The following is an 18695-nucleotide window of genomic DNA, read 5'->3' as shown; positions in this document are numbered from 1 at the left end:
TCGCTGGTTTCACGTCCAGAGTGTAAACACAAACCTGGCAATAAGTGGTTTTAAGGGAAGTAAGTAGAACAGCAGGGTTTGCTGATGGAGATGAGGAAGGATCACTCGGTGCTTATTGTGTCGCATGTTTAAACCAATCATCCCAAGATTGCTCTCTGGCTGTCCGTCTGTCCATAGATCTATCCATTCACCCATCCATCTCCTTCAAGGGGAACTGACATTTCAGATCTGTAAAGACTAAATTGCACAATGTAGGCCTACTTGGAGTAATATAATATACAAACTAAAATATATATATATATTGTAATAACTGTAAATGCTGGGTATTACAGCCAATCACGTTACCCCGTGTATTTGCCATATACAGGACGGCATGCACAATAAAACTTTATATAGAAATTAAAACAAAAGAAAACATTACCCAATAGGCTGTGTTTAGAGAAATATAGATTTTATTACAGTATCACGCTTGTTATGTTTCTAACGGATGGATCTGGACATTTTTCGTCGCTGCGTCCTGGAGTAAATCGCGTACATGGTGATTCTGACACTAAAAAATATAAAGAGATTAGAAATTAAACTTTTTGGTCGCCATAGAAACAGGGTATTTATTAAACATCTGATTCAATTCGCATTTTACGGAGCAGCAATTCTGGTAATCTAGTCTTCTATAGCCAATTCACATGTTACCGTGTTAACATGTTAAAACATCCGATGAAATACTGTGAAAATCCCATAACCTGCTGTATTTTTACGATTTCTACAAAGTAATGCAAGATCCGTAGAAAACAGAGACCACGTGGCAGTATTAGGATTCCTGCAATCTCTCATTACTGCAAACAAGGCGGCCATTGTAGGGGAGCCCATCCACACACATTGTGAGTAACACGAGAGGAACTGACAGGGCATCACATGACCATCTCCAAATCACAAGCATGAGTGACAGGGCTCGTTCCAAACTCACTATCAGCCAGATTCTAATTTGGGGTTAAAAAGAGGATATTTAAAACATCGAGCACAACAGAGCTACAGAGTGAGTGTTACCCACCAATATGGGTTCCATTCCCAGGAAAGCCAACTCATCCTTCCAAGGTTGATAAATAGGGTAACGAGTGCTACCAACCAACACTCAGACCTCGGGATGTCCTTAAAACCTAATGAAATAGAGGTCTCCCCAACGGCTAAACAGTTGGATATTTACATTAAAGTATTTGTTTCTAATTGTCAGTGGACAGAAGATGAAGATTTTATGGGCTGTGTTTAACAACACAAATTAATAGTTTCAATTTGGAAGGATGTGTAATAACTTGAGAACTTACCCCAAATTTAAACTATAAATTTCTTCATATCCGATTTTTCCCTATCATTGGCTGTACCTGAAGGTCTTACTTATAAAAGCCTAGAACATGAATACTCTAAAGCACTCAATGTCATAGTCAACAAACGGCAATCTTCTTCTTAAAACACTGTTAGTTCAACATAACATCACATGAATACCATTTTCAAGCACTTTACAGATAGATCAGTTCTTTGTTATCTTCTCATGATTATGTGGATAATTTTCTTCCTGAAAGGTTGTTGTGATAGTTGTCTGCAAATATTACAGACTTTGGCGTCTGTCAGAATAAAAAGAATGGACAACATTGTGTCACGATTACTGTATGACCCAACACCCAACACGCAGAACTATGTAACACACAATGAACAACATATACCGGGCCTTAGAATGGCCAGACAACGTAAATAAGAATGGTCAAAATACTAGCCGAGGTCAGGGACACAGAAAGAGACACAACGAGGAAGCAAGCCAAAAGTCAAGAATACCAGAGTAAGGGAAAGTCAAAATACCAAACAGAACTAGAAGAATGCACTCCCTGACAACCAACTAGTGGAAACCATGACCGGTCACTGACCAGAAGCTATTTTGGGTTTAAAAAACCCTCTTGAGATTGTAATTGGCTATACCTGGCATCTGACCCCAAACCGTGCGTCCGCGTCTATGACGTGATGTCTCATGCACATTGCGGCCATTTTTGTTGTGGACCAAGGTAAGTTTCCTATTTAAAATACAGAACGGTAGGTTAGCGCTAATTATCACACAGAAAATGGGCAGGCAGCAGCCCCAACAAAGGGAATCCCTCAAACGCTTTGACAAAATCACAGAAAGAAAAAAGAAAGGGCTGCGCCACAGGTAAATAACAGTAATAAAATGATACAAATGTATCTAGCACAGAGGCAAGTAGGCCTAATGTAAAAAAATAAATGTCTCACAATATAAGTCCTTATAATCCAAAATAAAAACGTCAGTGCTTGATAGGATGTATTGTCCTCAATTCAACGTGGCCATAGGTAAAATAGAAGACAAGAGACAGGGATAGATAATAGTGCAGCTTGTTGAGTACAGTCAGATATGAGTGAAAACATAGCAGTGGAACACTCACATTACAGAGAGCTATAGCTAGCAGTAAGGGCGTACATCGGTATAATCCCCGCTTCAAAGGATACACCAAGACGATATAGAAAACAAGAGACAGGGACAGGTGATAGTGCACCTTGTTGGATTTAATCAGATAAAAGTATAAAATAGCAGTGGAACACTCTCATTTGGAAGAGCTATAGCCAGCTCTACCAGTATGGGCGTACAGCGGTATAATCCCCACTTTAAAGGATATGCAGCACGTGTCCACCACGTCCACACACTCAGGAAAGGAATAAAGGCAACAGCTAGTGCTCTCAATAAGATAAAACAATCTCCAATAAAAGGAAATAAAATTATACTTACAAGGATAGAGCAAGCCACTTTGGGATTACTCTAAGTATAACATTTAAAAATGCCTGGAAGTGGGGGGCGGAGCTGAGCAAGCGAACCGACAGGACCCACTCAACATGAGCTCCAGCGATAAGGGCCCAATTAGGCCACTCACTCGGGGCACAGAGAGGCGACAAACCCGCAACAAAGCCCATGAGAAGGAAGAAGCTTCTGTGTACCCACTGATACCACACCCAATACACAGCCTGTCTGGGAACCGCAATGGCCGACTTGGGCCTACCAGAGACAGTGAGGGGGAAGGACGTCCGCCTTCCCGCCCGACTCAGCGACCCACAAGCTACAGGAAAACGCTTTCCCCCCAGGCCTTTGGACCGGTGGGGGACATCCCGGTCTCCGTCAGCGGGGGGACCCCGCACGCCACACCAATCGACAGCTCCCGCAGTCCTCCCAAGCAAAGTGGCGGCGGGGGCCGCCAAGATGGCGGTGCTGAATGTCTCAGCTACACGAGACAGACGAGAGCCCCAATACACCCCAAACGCCAACGAACGTGCTAAAGACCCAATAGATGAACTCTTTGACCGTTTCTGGGCCAAATGGTTGCAGCAATTACAACCAGCAGCAATTACAACCAGCACCAATTCGCCCTTCGCCACCCGCACGGGAAAGGGGTAACAGCGTGAGGAGAACCCCACCTGAGAGCGCAAAGCAAATCCACACTACGAACCCCCACGATACAGGCCCTCCCGGGCTGGGAGCAACAAGGGATGCACCCCATAAGTGTCAGCCACACAGGCGGAGAACAGCGAGACAACGAATCACTCAGGCCAGCAAAGCTCACCGCACTATCGAAAGGGACGACCCTGGGCCACACCAGCACCCAGGCTCGTGGCAAGAAGGCACAGGCTCCAGTTCAAGCCCGGGGCAGAGGAGACTTCCCGCTCTCACAACGCCAAGAAACCCCTCTAACACAGCAGAAGTCCGGCAAGAGGCGCCAGCCTGAAAAGAAGACTGCCTCCAGCGGTCTCCTGGAACATACCAACATGTCACAGGGCCCACAGCAAAGCAGGAGCAAGATTGCCGCCATACACTGCCCTAAAAAGTCCACCCACCTTCAGGGACTGTCTCCGAGCAGAAACCAGGAGCATCGCATAACGACACTACAGGAAATAAAGGTTCCCACGATGGGAGTCGGCTGACTGCTACATGCAAACATGAAAGACCCCTATAGCTATGGACGTTCAGCAGAGAACCATGCACAACATAGGGGGCGAGTAATGGACAGACCGCAGACCAGTACTTGAAATCCTGTTGGGGATCCTTGTTAGGTGGTACAGTGGACTTTCCGCATTCACTTATAGTTTATCTATGTTTGTTAGTGTGTTATTAGTTACACTTTTAGAGTTACATCCAATAAAAACTTTTATTTTACAAGTTTATTTTGTTCTATTGGATGCAAATTGGATTACTTTGGATGGGACAGAGGGGTCGGAACTTTTGCAGACTATACATCGTTGACATTTGAAAAAACCTTTTGACTTAATTTCTCTAGTAAAATTGGAGGTTAAACTGGATTTAAAATGAGGAGCTCCTCTGAATACTATATTTGGTTTTTCAGGTATAATTTGCATAAGGGTCTCATCTTGTCGTAATAGGTGCCAGTGTTTCTTTATAATTCTTTTGACATGGCCACTTTTGTGACGGGAAGGGGCAAAGTGTCTTTAGTGCATTTATTTTTGTATGTTAAAAGTTTATTCCTTTCTCTTTTCTTAATGGTATCTATCATTTTATTTAAGTCAGTAGGTGAATATTTTTTTTCAATTAATTTAGTTTTTAAGAAATTAGCTTGTTCGTTAAAATCTTCTAATTGAGCCACGGTTTATAGTGGCAACTGGATTGTTCTATTGCTTTGTTAGCGCAAACTTTAAAAAAAAAATTTGTTTTGGTGTGTAGTATTCCTTCTTTTATAAGAAAAATATTTAGATCTAAAAAGTTGATGGACTCCTTACTATATTCGTGTGTTAGGATGATACCTCTATTATTTGTATTTAGAGTATTGATAAAAGAGTTAAGACTATCTTCAGAACCTTCCAAAATAAAAGAGACCATCTATGTATAGGTGACCAGGTTTTATCACCAGTCATGACCTCCCCAGATGGCTGTAGTTTCCCAATCTGCCATGAACAGGTTTGCATAGCTGGGGGGCAAACCTGGTCCCCATGGCTGTGCCTCTCTTCTGAAGGCAAAAAGAATTTAAAAAACTGAAATAATTTGTTATTTAGAATTATGTATATACCTTTCAATATAAAATCAATTTGTTTTTTAGCGATTCTTCTTTCTGTTAGTGTTTCTTTAATGGCTTGACATCCTATATGGTGAGGGATTATTGTGCAGAGGGATTGTACTAATGTGACTAAAATATAATTAGATTGCTGTGACGGACCCGCCGGCACTCGGACAGAGTACCTCCGCCAATCGATGCTCCTAGTGCTTGCCGAGGACTCCAACCGACACCATCAGCACTGCAGACTTATCCCATCCCCCAAGCATGAGCCAAGGCTTCAAGAAAGGGTCAAGCTCAATGCGGCTAAATTGCTTATCCCGGTCCGCTGGCGGACCCCGCAAATCCCCACGCTGCAACATTGGATGGAAAAAGTGGAGGAGATCCATGGCATGGAACAGCTCACTGCCTCATTAAGGGGAACAACGGAACGCTATCTTCAGACCTGGACGCCCTGGCTCGAATTCATCTCGGGTAGAACAGCGTAGTCACCAGGCAAATGGAGCCTCTGCATGACTACCACAGGACTCACTAGCGACTAAATGCAGTGACGTGGCAGCGACTCCCAGAGGATCCGCGGACACACGTGTGGCCGGGGAGACTCCGAGAGGGACGGGATGGGCTGCTACAGGGAGAACGAAGACGAGGAGGTCTCTTTCTACCCCTCCCCCTCACCCTACTACCCTTACCTCTCTCCCTGCCCCCGCTACTTTTCACATCCAGACCACTCAACGCATGGATACAAGCACACGCTCGCTCCACTTCACCCTTTCCCTGCCCACCACACACACAGACCACTCGGGAAGTAAATCCCGACAGATCATAGGACGACAACACGAGGATTGAGCGAGACAGAGATTAACACCTAGCCAGACAGGCAGAGGCAGCAGAGCTGCGATAAAGAGGCATAATGGATCACGGGACACTGTGACCCAGCTAACCAAACTTCGACGCACCAGACCTGGATAGGGCGATCACCGAACGCGCCACAAAGACCCAGACTTTGTGGAGATAGACTCTGCCGCACCGGATCCCCATAACACAAGACGTAGACCGCACACAAACAAAGACGGCGGACACCTCACGAGGACCCCGACCGTAGAGTAACCACTGGCAGTCACCCTAATAAAACCAAGCATACATGTAGGGACCTACCGACCTTAACCCGCTTCCTGACGCATAGTTAGGCAAGACTTAAGGATAAGCAGTAACGAGCTAAAGAATATGAAGGATGGGTGGGAAGGGATGGATGACTGAAGAGAAAGGGGAGGTTAGTCCACACTAGTCTTCAGCGCGAAGGTGCACCCGTAGCACGACAAACGAAGGTGGCCGCGGAGGCGACCCAGGTTCATCTGTACTCCTAAGACATAGTTATTTATACACGAATGCATAATAGATAGGATTTGTTCACATGTTTTACTGTTAAATCGCAATACTGATTTCGCGAAGAATGTTATGCCTACCGAGACAACATCGAATACTCTAACTACCTGTTGAATCTGTTAACACTACTGATGTCATTGTTACGTTTCAAACTTGAAATAAAAACTAAGATTGTCTAAAAAAAAAAAAAAAAGAAAGGGTCAAGCAGGCCTGTTTAATGAGCACAAGTAGCGAAGGGCACTTCGTCACAATTGCCATTTTAAATTGTTTAAAAACTTTAAAAGTGACATTGAATCTTTTAAATAGGATTTCATAAGTTTGACAGAAGGTTGGAGAAGTATATTGTATATATTGTGACAGATTACTTAAAAGGGAACCAGTGCCGGGCGTGGCCTAACCACTGGAGCGGATAGTCGCAAGGCCTCAGAGCTCCGGCGAAACGACGAGATTAAACCCCTAAAAACCGAGACAAAGGGCACCCAAAAGACCCTAATATAGCTTAAATGGGCAAGAAGACGAAAAGACTAAAACCCGACAGACCCCAACAGGGGCGAAGTATCGGGGACCTCTGGCTGCAAGCACGAGGCGCCCAGGAGGCCGCAATGGCGTCCCTTCATGGAGGCTGCTCCGACTTCTCCGACGGAGTCTCGGATGAAGAGGACGGAGACCACATACAGGCAACAAAGCGGCAGCCAACAGCGAGGACGGAGCCCCCACACAAGGCACCCGATGTCGCTCCAGTGACACTGGCAGCCATCAGGGAGATCATGGCGGACTTCCACTCGAAAATCTCGGCGGGTGTGGCCTTGCTCCGACAAGACCTGCGGGGACTGACAGACCGTCTCGGTGAGATGGAAACTACGACTCAGACCCACACAACACAAATCTCCGAACTGCGGCAGAAAGTTGAAGAGCTCACACAACAGAGCCGCAACCACAAGATAAAGTTTGATACGCTAGAAGACAAACGTCGGCAGAAAAACCTGAAAATCAGGGGAGTGGGGATGTCGGTACCGCCAGACGAACTCCCACATTTTGCCAGGCGACTCCTGACGGCCATACTTGTGCCGAAGCAAGCCAAAGCGACACAAATCGAGGGAATATTCCATCTCCCAACACCTGCCAAAGCACCACCTGCAGCACCGGGCGACATAGTGCTACAGTTCCAAAGCATTAAGGACAAAGCAGCCGTGCTGGTGGCCACCAGGGGACATACCCCATACAACTTCGAGGGGATGACTAACCTTCTTTGCGGATTTATCCGGGGGAACCTCCGACCCCTCACCTCCCAACTACGTGAGAAGAATATCAGCTACCGCTGGAGCCAAGCCCGGGCACTTATAATACCGCACGGGGAAACGGTCCTCACCATTCATGACCTGCCAGAAGCAGCACATCACCTGCAGGCGTTGGGAATACCACTGGACTTGTTACGTCCAACGAACCCACACGGCTGGAATCCCGAAGCCACACGGGACTTTGTACCCAGGGTCAAGGCCCACACCTCTCGGGCTGAAGCCACGTCCTGAACACACAGACGACCAACCCGGCAAAACCGGGATGAACCTTAACAACACCTGGCCCCCAGCACAACTGGACCCCATCCCTAATGTTGGACCCGAACTGACAGTGCGCCCACTATCCAGAGCACACGGAGGTATAATACTCAAGCCTCTGCCACTGGAGCCGAGACAACGCTCTGACCCACCATTTACCATGGAACTGCTCTCCCACCACTTGTTGCCCCACTAACGGGAACTTTTACTTACGGTGTCCGAAACCGGCCAACTCAGCTCACCTATACCCGATACCGGCACCCTAGCCACAGAATACTTACGGACGACTCCCACACGACCAAAAAAAGGGACTCCTATCTAAGTATTGCATTCCCATTTTATTTTTCTACAGTTACACTACTCCATTAGCTTGGAATTAGTTTATTTTTAGTCGGCTCCATAGTATACCAGGTATGGGCCACAGGGCTCAAACCACTCTCTAGTATGTCCAATCGAGCTAATAATACCTAACCTGATTCATAAAAATAACACTTTGTTTTAATTGCACCCACAACTGTATATTCCTTTATTGTACCAGCACAGTTTGACTATCTTATTTTATTAAGCCTTGTTGATCCCCCTGAGAATCTAAAAGTAGTTTCGGCTGTATTATCATAAGGCCAAACATGTCAACGTAACCAGTAATCCTCGAAAGTCTTGTTTTGTTTGTATACACCCACCGCAAGCCCATTACTACAACGGGGCTCTCCTCGGCATGTCTCCCCACGAGGTGTCATGTAATCGCTATATTACGGTATTTACTCTTATGTCTAGTTAGAACTGCCTGTATACCTATTGTGTTTAACATGTATATAGTTCGCCATTTATTGCCGAGTAACGGCTACATCGATAGGCACTGTTTTACTAATCAATGGGGAATGCTATGGCGCCCCAATCTGCTTAAAATCTTTGGAGGAACCGAAGGCTTACCCGTCAGTACACCTGACGGACTGTATACACATCAGTAGGTGTTTGTCAACTCTCAAATTAATCATAATATCATACACTGTAACCGCTATGTCATAGCAGAGGCTAAGCTAATACTCCACAGGCTGTTTATTACCAGACTTAACCGTATACATATATATAAAAATTGTGCTAGTATTGTCTTGTACCTTGACGTTATAATGTTTTAAATGTGCTAAAGGATCACCTTTGGGGTACCTCACGAGCAATTGTTGTAAACTTACGCACTACAAAAATAAAGAATTAAAAAAAAAAAAAAAAAAAAAGGGAACCAGTGCCGGCTAAAATTGGTCTACCTGGAGGTGTTGTGTCCTAATTAAACCGGAACCGCAGCGGCTGGCATCTGTAAGAACGCCGCACTTGCTGGGGATCGGAACGAGAGGAGATCGGGCAGGGATCTGCCGCGACCCAGGTAAGTATAAAACATTTCTGTCAGCGTGGCTGCTTAGCTTATGTGCAGCCACGCCGATGAAGGAGCTATGACACATTGTCTGTGAGAAGCAATGGTCTCTATCCATATAATGCTCATGTTAAATATTGCCAATTTAAATTGGAGCTTTGTGACTCATCAACCACATCCCCCTTCTATTGCTTTTTTTTTTTTTTTTTTTTTTGAAGAGGGAAAGGAGAAGATGGCTATTTTCCCTCTTATAAACAGAATAATCAATCAGTCCTTGAGCATACATGAAGACAGTTCTAGTGTTCTAAAAATACATTAATCGTTTTATGCATCTATTAATGCGCCCCTTGACCAACACACGCAGGGACAATTAGGAGAAAATGAAGACTTCAAATTAAAATAGATAGTTAGCACCGTGCTGACTATTGTAATAAAATGTTTCCATGGTTTCCACGAACCCCAAAAAACCTGGGAAGGCCCAACACAGTGACCTATAAAATGAACACGGGACCAATGCTAGCCAGGGGGGTTCACTGAGTAGCCCCTCTTCTTCCTTATAGAGTTGAGCAATCACACCTTGTAGAGGCTCATCAACAAGTCCCTTCTTTTGTCCTGTATTGTATGTGTATAATTTCTACGAAATTAAATATATCTTCCAACACATCCAGTAAAAAAAGATATTAACTGGTGAATATATATTCGTCTTTGTCCCGTTATACATACAATAGGTGGAGTATCACGTATCCAACAGGTAATAGACGTATATAAACAATACACAGAATCAAATGATCCACAATAGGTAAAAAAAAAATAAAAAAAATCCTAGTGCAATATTGTCTATATTGATGTAATGACGTTTACTCACAAAATTGGAGCCAGTGATCATTAAGCTTAATGCATAAGCTTGTTAGGATGTTAGGGATCCTCTTACTTCCTCTTCTGTGTACTGGCGTAGTGGTTTCCCCTCTGGTATCCGGTATCAATCCATCAATATTCGCTCTCAGTAGAAACAATACTTTATTGATATATAAAATAATAACAGAAAGGTAAAATAAAATAAAGTCCTTACAGCTCGGATGCAAAACGCGTTTCGCCTCACCTGGAGGCTTCTTCAATTCTCTTTAAGTTCTCTGGAGCCGCTTGCTCCTCTTAAATAGTTTAAAAATTATCGCCACCGGGTGCTTCCTGGAATGTCGGCGTCCCGTGCGTGACGTCTTTGTATGCAATACATCCGTCTGTGTTGGAACGCATCATTGCGTTTCATGTGTAACGTCAAAAACTTCTGATGTTATACGTCTGTGCTGGAACGCATCGCTGCGTTCCATCATCGCGGCTATCTAAACTTGTAATACAGGCTGTTTCTTCTCCGAGGTTCTGGAACGAAGCAATGCGTTCAACTTGTATCATGTGTAGCAGCATTCCATATTTAACTCAACATGTCTCTTTATTATTATTGTCCCATTATGGTCATCTCAATTGTTCATGATCGACAATATTAGTAGAAGGGGAAAGTAAATGATAGCAATTATATATTGGTTCTAAAGGATGTTTATTGAAATATTGATGATTTATTTATTTTTTATATGGAAGGGAAATGAAGCTGAAGTAGAAACATTTTCAAATTTTTAAAAAGACACATGGGGAATAAATGTAACTAGCACCTGGAGTGGAAAAGAAGTAATCTTCTTGGATCTTAATATCTATATCCAGGATGAGAATATATTAACCAAAAAACATTTTAACCCAGTAGACTGTAATCGTTTTATTGAACGCATAAGCTGCCATTACACACCCTGGTTGGAGAATGCCCCCAAAGGCCACTTTCTAAGGATATGACGAAACTCTACCAATTTAGAAACTTATGAAGACCAATCACAATAAATTCAAAAACATTTTCTAGATAAAGGGTATGATGAAAATGAGCTAGAATGATGAAGATAAGAAAAAGTATGTTAGAGTATAAAATTAAGGAAAATAAAACTACTCAAGATTCAATGTAAAACTGCAACTTCAATGTAAAAAACCACAAAGTACATCAAAGTGTAAGTAGATGGTGGCCAATTGTATTACCCCTTTTAAGATCCCCTTTTGAACACTAATTTACCTAAAACCCTTATATTTGTTCAGAGGCATACTACATTTGAAAAGTTCGCTAGTAAATAGTTTTATTAAAGAGAATAAAAGTCACTCTACTATTTTGACTAATGCAAAAGGTTTTTATAGCTGTGGATAATGCACAGCCTGTCCATCAATCAGGCAATCCTAGGAGGATTATTACTGTTATCGAAATAAAAGATGGAGAATCAATATGTATTAAAGAATTTATTACTTGCTACTCCAAGAACATTATTGATCTCCTAACATACCCCTGTGGTTTGAAATATATAGGGCGTACCACAAGACCATTACAAGTCTGGATTAGTGAGCATATCCGTAATATTCAAAAATGTTTTGAAAAGGACAGGGTCTCTAATCATTTTTTAACACACAGCCAAGATCATAAAGGTCTTTTACTTCTGGGCCTGAAAAAGGTAGAAAATAACGAGAGAGGGGGTGATTTTATTTTTTAAAAATGGGAAAACTGGAGACGGAGTGGATTTTTAAAATGAATACACTCATACCATATGGCCTGAACTCAGATTTCAAATGATCCCATTTCTTATAAATGATTTACCCTTTTTAAAATAGATTGACCAATTCGTTATCTATTATCACCTACTTTCTACTTTTTATTATTTGTTAACATTTTATTTCCATATATGAATAGACATTTCTTTATTATATTTCAGATAGATACCTTAGCAATGTATAGTTATTAAATCTATTACATAAGAAGAGCAGCTCTAAGGTCTCTCTATCATTAATACAATGTTTCTTCATTTCTTGACTATAGTAAAATAGTCACGGGTTTAACCTTTATTTCATCATATATTTCCCTGTTTCTTCCCACCTGCCGCCTACCCCATCCCAATTATCCCCATCCTAACCCTTATAATCTCACTTACTTGCCTACGTTTTCCCTATCCTTATTTGAAGAGAGAGACCCTTTGTCTCTTTGATTGAACTATCGTCATCATTTTATTTAAAAAATTCTAATTGATCTATCTACGGTAAGTATCCCAATATTCTATTTGCGTGTAGCGGTTTTGATAATGAACCCACATATCCTGTGGGTAAGCATGCTGGGTTAGAGTCAATACCTAAACATCTAATGGGTATCACACTGAACCAAAAACAAAACTATATATCTATCAATATAGAGGAAAAGAGAAGAAATAAAAGAAAGGAATGACCTGGCATCCTCATCACTCTGCCAAAGAACCCTTAGGACATTACATTATAGTGTTCTAAACATCACTTAAATGTAAATTGTTTATTATGTGGTTCTCTCCCAGAAGCTCTCTCTCCAAAAAAAAAGCAAAAAAAAAAAAGCTATTCGTTCCAATCTGTAATCGAGTAGAGGTCTATTTGGCCGCCTATATATTCCCCTCCCATCTTGTGTCCTTTCTCTAAATTTCACCTAGTAAGTAAACCATTCCCTACAAACTTTACAGTGCTCTTTTCTTTTTTTTCCCACATCATTTTCACTTTTTCATTTACTTATATAAATCTTCATAACTCTCTTAATCCCTCATTAGTTTGTTGATAAGCATACGTGGTAGTTTCGTCTTAAGTGTATATTAATTAACAACTCAAACATTTGGGCTGTGCTATTTAATTTGTGACTCTTCTCCCAGAACCTCCTACCTCCCCCCCACCCCCTACTAATTTCTTCACATCCCTGCTGTCTGCCATTTCTAAATGTATTCATAGTGTATGTACTACCTCTTTATATTGTGTACATCTATAAATCTTCCTAAAATAAAGATAAATAAATAAGTCCACAGGTGCCTTTCCTTCCATCTTTCCTCCCTTACCCCTCTCGTCTTTTCTTCTCCCCCTTTCCCTTTCCCGTCCTTTCTTTTTACTTTATTTTCCTATTTCTCCCCTTTTTCTCCATTGTCCCCTCCTATTCCCTAGCAAAGTATTTATTGTTCTGTTGATTCTTTATATCTCTTTACTTAGGGTCAGCCATCTTAAGTTCTTCTGCCGTAATGAAGCTTAAGATCTTGCCTTCATGCAGTATAAAGGTCATTGTGGGGAACCCCCACCAGTATTTTATATTCTTGGATCTGAGTTCTATTGTACTATCTGCAAAGGACTTCCTCTTCTGTTTAGTATTCCATGACAGGTCCTGGTAGACCTTTTGTAGCAAACTCACCCTTTTAAGAGCGTTTGCCATAAGCTTTTGGAGGGGCCTGCTTGCCCGCCTCCTGCCATGTGACTATGGAACTGGGGGTTTTGTCCTTTAAAGACAGTATTTGGGCATATTGTATTTTACTGCACTGTTTCTGGCCCTTTAAGTACTTTGGGAAAAGACCTGCAGTTTTGGCTTGGCACTTCGGATGCCGCCGAAGTAGTCGAAGTGGCCGCCATTCGAAAACCGAACACGTGGTTGCAGCCATTTTGATTTATTTGAACGCGGTCAGCGGTGTGTGCCGTCAAATCTATGGAACGGTTTTCGGCTACCCAATTGCACGAACACCATTGACCCTTTACCTTCTCCTCCACTTCGACACTGCGGCTGGAGACTAAGTCCCGTTCGAAGATTGGAACGCTTGTTCGAATGGGACTTAGCCATTTTTCAGTGAGAAATTGACCAACCGCACAGCCCAAATCTATGGAACTGTTTTGGGCAGGAAAATGTGTTTGCGGTCGGTCATAAAGGGACCTTCACCTAACACGGATTCATGTGATTTTTACATATGTTGCTCCCCAAGTTATGCTGATCACAGAAATATAAGTTTTATTCATATGTGATGTAAACTCAGGGAGTTATAAAAATGTATAAAATGTGATTTTTCAGCTTGGAGATAATTGAGTAGATACAGGAAGTAACTCAATTATCTCCCAAGCAGAAGGGAGGAAATATGTGGGATGTAACCATTGTTTGATTGGCTAATGCACAATTGTCTGTGGGTGTTTCCCTTGCATGGGAGAAATGCTTAAAAACAGGGTACGTGGAATAAAACACCAGTTCTGTTCCTGATACTGTGTGTCGTTCAGTTATTGGGAAAGGTGATGGGATATTATTGGATTGTCTTATTGATCGTGCCTGCTACTCTATTGGATTATTTTATTTATTACTGTGGAGGTTTCTCCTGGGTTAACTACTTGTTCCTGAGCCACACTAGGATTACCAGCGTTCCGCTACACCTTTAGCGTTTCCTACTTTCCTGAAAGATTAGATTTTTTTTCAATGATCTCAGGATCTGTAACTTGAGTTTAAAAGAGGAGCAACAAACCAATATATCTCTTGGTACGGCTCTTGGCTTGTTAACTCGGTGACACCGCCGTTCCATCATAAGGCTTTTGATATCCTATTCCACTTTCATATATTAAAAAAATTATTCAATATATGTTTCCAATTCTGTTGTTTTTATTTGTTCTGACACACCTCTAATTCTTAGGTTGTTCCTCCTTGATCTGTCCTCCTGATCTTGATTTTATTTTCCAGATCCGCTATTTTTCAGTCCAGCATAACATGTTCTTCCTGGTGGGAGTTTGTCACATGTTCGATCATCTCTAGTTTTTCTTCAATACTTTGTATCCTTGGGATTAATAAGGAAAGGTCTCTCTTGATGTCCTGTGTATTTGCTTGCATTTCCTCCTTAATTTTCTCAAATTGTGTGTCTATATAGGTTTTCTTCCTGTCTTGCGTTGTCACATGCCTCCGTTGTGTACTGCTCATTTCTCCTTCTATCGGATTGGTTATCTGGTGTGTCACATCTAAATTTGATTTATTCCCAGGTGGTTGGGGTGAGAAGAAAGACAAACATTTTTCTATCTGACCTTCCATTTTTTCCTTTCTTCAGGTGTTTGCCGTTTTGCGTCTTTTTGGTGGCTATATTTTCTTCTCCTATTATCTCCCTTCCTTCTCCCCTCTTTCCCCCTTTTTCATTTCCTTCTTTTTTTTTTCTTTTCTCTCTTCCTTTCCCTTTCCTTATTCTTTTATTTTTAGGGGTTTCTTATAGTACTTTTAGGTACTCTCAACACCGTCTCTTCTCTTTTTTTCCCTTTCCCTTCCCCCCCTTCTCTCCCACCATGTAGTCAGAGGTTAATACACTCTTTCCCTTACCTCTTCCCTTCCCTCCCCTTTCTTCATTACTTTTATTAACCCCCCCCCCAAAAAAAAAAAAAAACAACCCAAGCAATACCCATCAGAAAAAAACCACAACGGAGATCTCTATTTAATAAATTTGCCCCTTTCCCCGACCTGTGGAGGTTTGATCAGTCCCTGTGTCGGTGGGAGATTCATTTTCATAAGGAACTCTGGTACATCCAACAGGTTTCTTATGGTAGCTTCAATGTTACCTCTTCTTGCTGAGAGGGCAAAGGGAAATGCCATCTGTAGTGCAATTGGTGTTGTTGCATGGGTAAAGTTACTGGCCTAAGTGCTCTATGGGTTTGAAATCACTGCGCTTTTGTTTTTTCTCTTCCCTGTGCCAACTCCTGCTGCTGGGCTCCAACTTCTGGTAAACTGTTACATAATGACCAGATTTCTACCATGGAGCCTGCAGAGATGTTGAATGTCCTGAGTACCCTCACACAGCAAGTGACCCTCCTGTCTCAAACCGTAAGTGAATTGCAGTGTGGCTATGCTGATTTAAAGGGCAACACACACCATGCTCCTGAACCTGATATTGCATTGCCTGAAAGATTCACTGGTCGCAGGGCTTCCTTCCGCTCCTTTATCACGGACTGTGAAATCCTGTTTGTACTTAAACCCCGTACCTATGCCACAGACTTTGTTAAAGTAAGAACTGTCATCACCCTGTTATCCGGGCAACCCAAGACCTGGGCTCCTCAACAGCTGTATGCCAAAAGCCCTGTACAGGACACCTGGGATTCCTTGCTACAGCCTTGACCTCCTTGTATGAGGACCCCTTCCGTGCCTCCACAGCCAAGGCTTCTCTCCATTCCCTTAAACAAGGAAACTGTACTGTGGAAAATTACTCCACAGAGTTCCGTGGCTAGTCATCAGACACTGGACTCAATGAAACCGCCCTAGTGGACCAATTCCGCCTTGGATTAACTGAAACCCTTAAGGATGAACTGGCATGAGTGGGAGTTCCAACCTCCGTGGAGAAATAAATGGTGCTAGCCACCCAGCTGGATCTCCGGTTCAGAGAAAAAAGGCAGGAGCAATTTGAAACTAACACTTTGCCCGATCAACGCTCCCAACCTGCTGGTGAGACCTAATACCCTTATCCCCACCATGGACATAGAGGAACCCATGCAGATTGGAGCACTAAATACCATGCCCACAGTAACTGAAAAGGCCATAAGGAGAGCCAAAGGCCTTTGCTTCTATTGTGGCAAGGGAGGCCACTACATCAGCTATTGTCCGATAAGTCCTCCTCGCCCTAAACATAGCCATGTGGAGGCTCTGTATCACCATCCAGCAAGTCCTCCATGGCCCCTTTATTGTTCAACTCTGCATGCTACTGGACCGAAAAGACCACCTAACCAGACCAATATCACCATCATGGTCTCAGCTAACCCTGCTCCTGTTCAAGAGCCTCAAAAAGTGGCTACCTTCCAATTCCCAGCTTCTGTCTCCCCTAAAGCTTCCTGCTCCAACACAGAGGGATCTGTCCCCAGACTGTGTATTTGCCTCCAATGGAACCGTGGGGAAGATCTAAAGGCCTTTGAGCAGGCTCTTAAGGCCAGAGCTGCATCCCCTTCTTGCCTCCACTGCCTTCTCAAAGAATAACAACCTGCAAAATGTTCCAACACTCTGAGATTTTGATGCCTATACAGACCTGGATTTCCTGTCTGAACCGGACTAGTTGAAGCCATGTCTGTTGGCACCCGGAGGTCGCCCCTTGTGGGGGAGCTCTGTCATGGTGCAACCCGAACCCTGCAGACAGCAAGGCGTGGTTGCCCCTTTAAGAGAACTGGCTGGGTTTGTACTCACAGCTCAAGCATCACAGTCAGGTTCTCTACCATGCTGTCCACCAGGGGGCTTCAGTATCTGTCTGCATTATTCTGCTTTCTGACCCCTTGCCTGGATTAAAGGACCACTCTGGTGCCAGGAAAACATACTCGTTTTCCTGGCACTAGAGTGCCCTGAGGGTGCCCCCACCCTCAGGGACCCCCTCTCGCCCGGCTCTGGAAAGGGGAAAAGGGTTCAAACTTACCTTTTTCCAGCGCTGGGCGGGGAGCTCTCCTCCTTCTCTCCGCCCCGTCGGCTGAATGCGCACGCGCGGCAAGAGCTGCGCGCGCATTCAGCCAGTCGCATAGGAAAGCATTTACAATGCTTTCCTATGGACACTTGCGTGCCCTCACTGTGATTTTCACAGTGAGAATCACGCAAGCGCCTCTAGCGGCTGTCAATGAGACAGCCACTAGAGGATTAGGGGGAAGGCTTAACCCATTTATAAACATAGCAGTTTCTCTGAAACTATGTTTATAAAAAAAAAATGGGTTAACCCTAGCTGGACCTGGCACCCAGACCACTTCATTAAGCTGAAGTGGTCTGGGTGCCTAGAGTGGTCCTTTAAGCAGTGCTGATCCACCTGCAGCCCTTCTCCAATTAGGGTCAGCTGCATCTAATTAGCAGGCTGTAAAAGCCAGCCCTGTCTGAAACCTGGCATCTGGTCATTTTGCCTGTGTTTTTTCCTGCCGGATCTCTGCTTCGCTACTGACTGATTTCCTGGACTCTGACCTCTGCCTGCTTTACCGACTACGTTACTCCACTGCTAGCCCTGACTTCTGCTTCTCGTCTGACCCTGCCTTTGGATTTCCCCTTCATTTGTACTGCGCTTCTGGTTTTTGCCTCCTCCCTGTGCCATCTTCTGCAACTGGGCTCCAACTCCTGGTAAACTGTTACAGAGATTGTGCTAGGTTAGGAAATGAACCCGCAGAATGGTTACAGACAAAGTAATGACATACTCCAAGGAACTTGCAGTGGAAGAGAATTAAAGAGATCTCACCTGCCTCCATCACTTCATCTTCTGTGTTATATCATTCTCGACATCTGTCTCCTGGACTGAAAGACCATCCGAACCCATCATTCCATTTAAAAGGTTCTCTGTGTCCCCGTGAATGATGCGGTGGGCAGCTTCAATGTGTCTGCGCTGACACTTCCGAACTGTAAGGGGCAAATTTAGGACACAGTTACTACTGTAACAAAGACTTGGAGCAGGAGGATGATAGGACTAGCTGTCATATGGCAAGTACAGCTGACTATTATTGGGTTAACGGTTAGTCTGTGTGCTCCGAAGACTAGAACTGGTT

The 18695-nt window shown here is 43.5% G+C and overlaps 1 long non-coding RNA gene across 1 annotated transcript in view; it reads right to left on the bottom strand.

Moving 5' to 3' along the window:
• Positions 1-434: 434 nt before the first annotated feature.
• The window catches only part of LOC134586382 (uncharacterized), a 29347-nt gene continuing 11086 nt past the window's right edge, over positions 435-18695 (bottom strand). Inside the window, exons 2-3 of the long non-coding RNA XR_010086569.1 lie at positions 18392-18549; positions 435-550 (exon numbers count right to left, since the gene is read on the bottom strand). This is a non-coding gene — a long non-coding RNA (uncharacterized LOC134586382). The remainder of the gene's footprint in view (positions 551-18391; positions 18550-18695) is intronic.

The sequence above is a fragment of the Pelobates fuscus genome, chromosome 1 (assembly GCF_036172605.1).
Source record: "Pelobates fuscus isolate aPelFus1 chromosome 1, aPelFus1.pri, whole genome shotgun sequence".
Classification (NCBI taxonomy): domain Eukaryota; kingdom Metazoa; phylum Chordata; class Amphibia; order Anura; family Pelobatidae; genus Pelobates; species Pelobates fuscus.
This window is presented reverse-complemented; position numbering and strand designations above follow the sequence as displayed.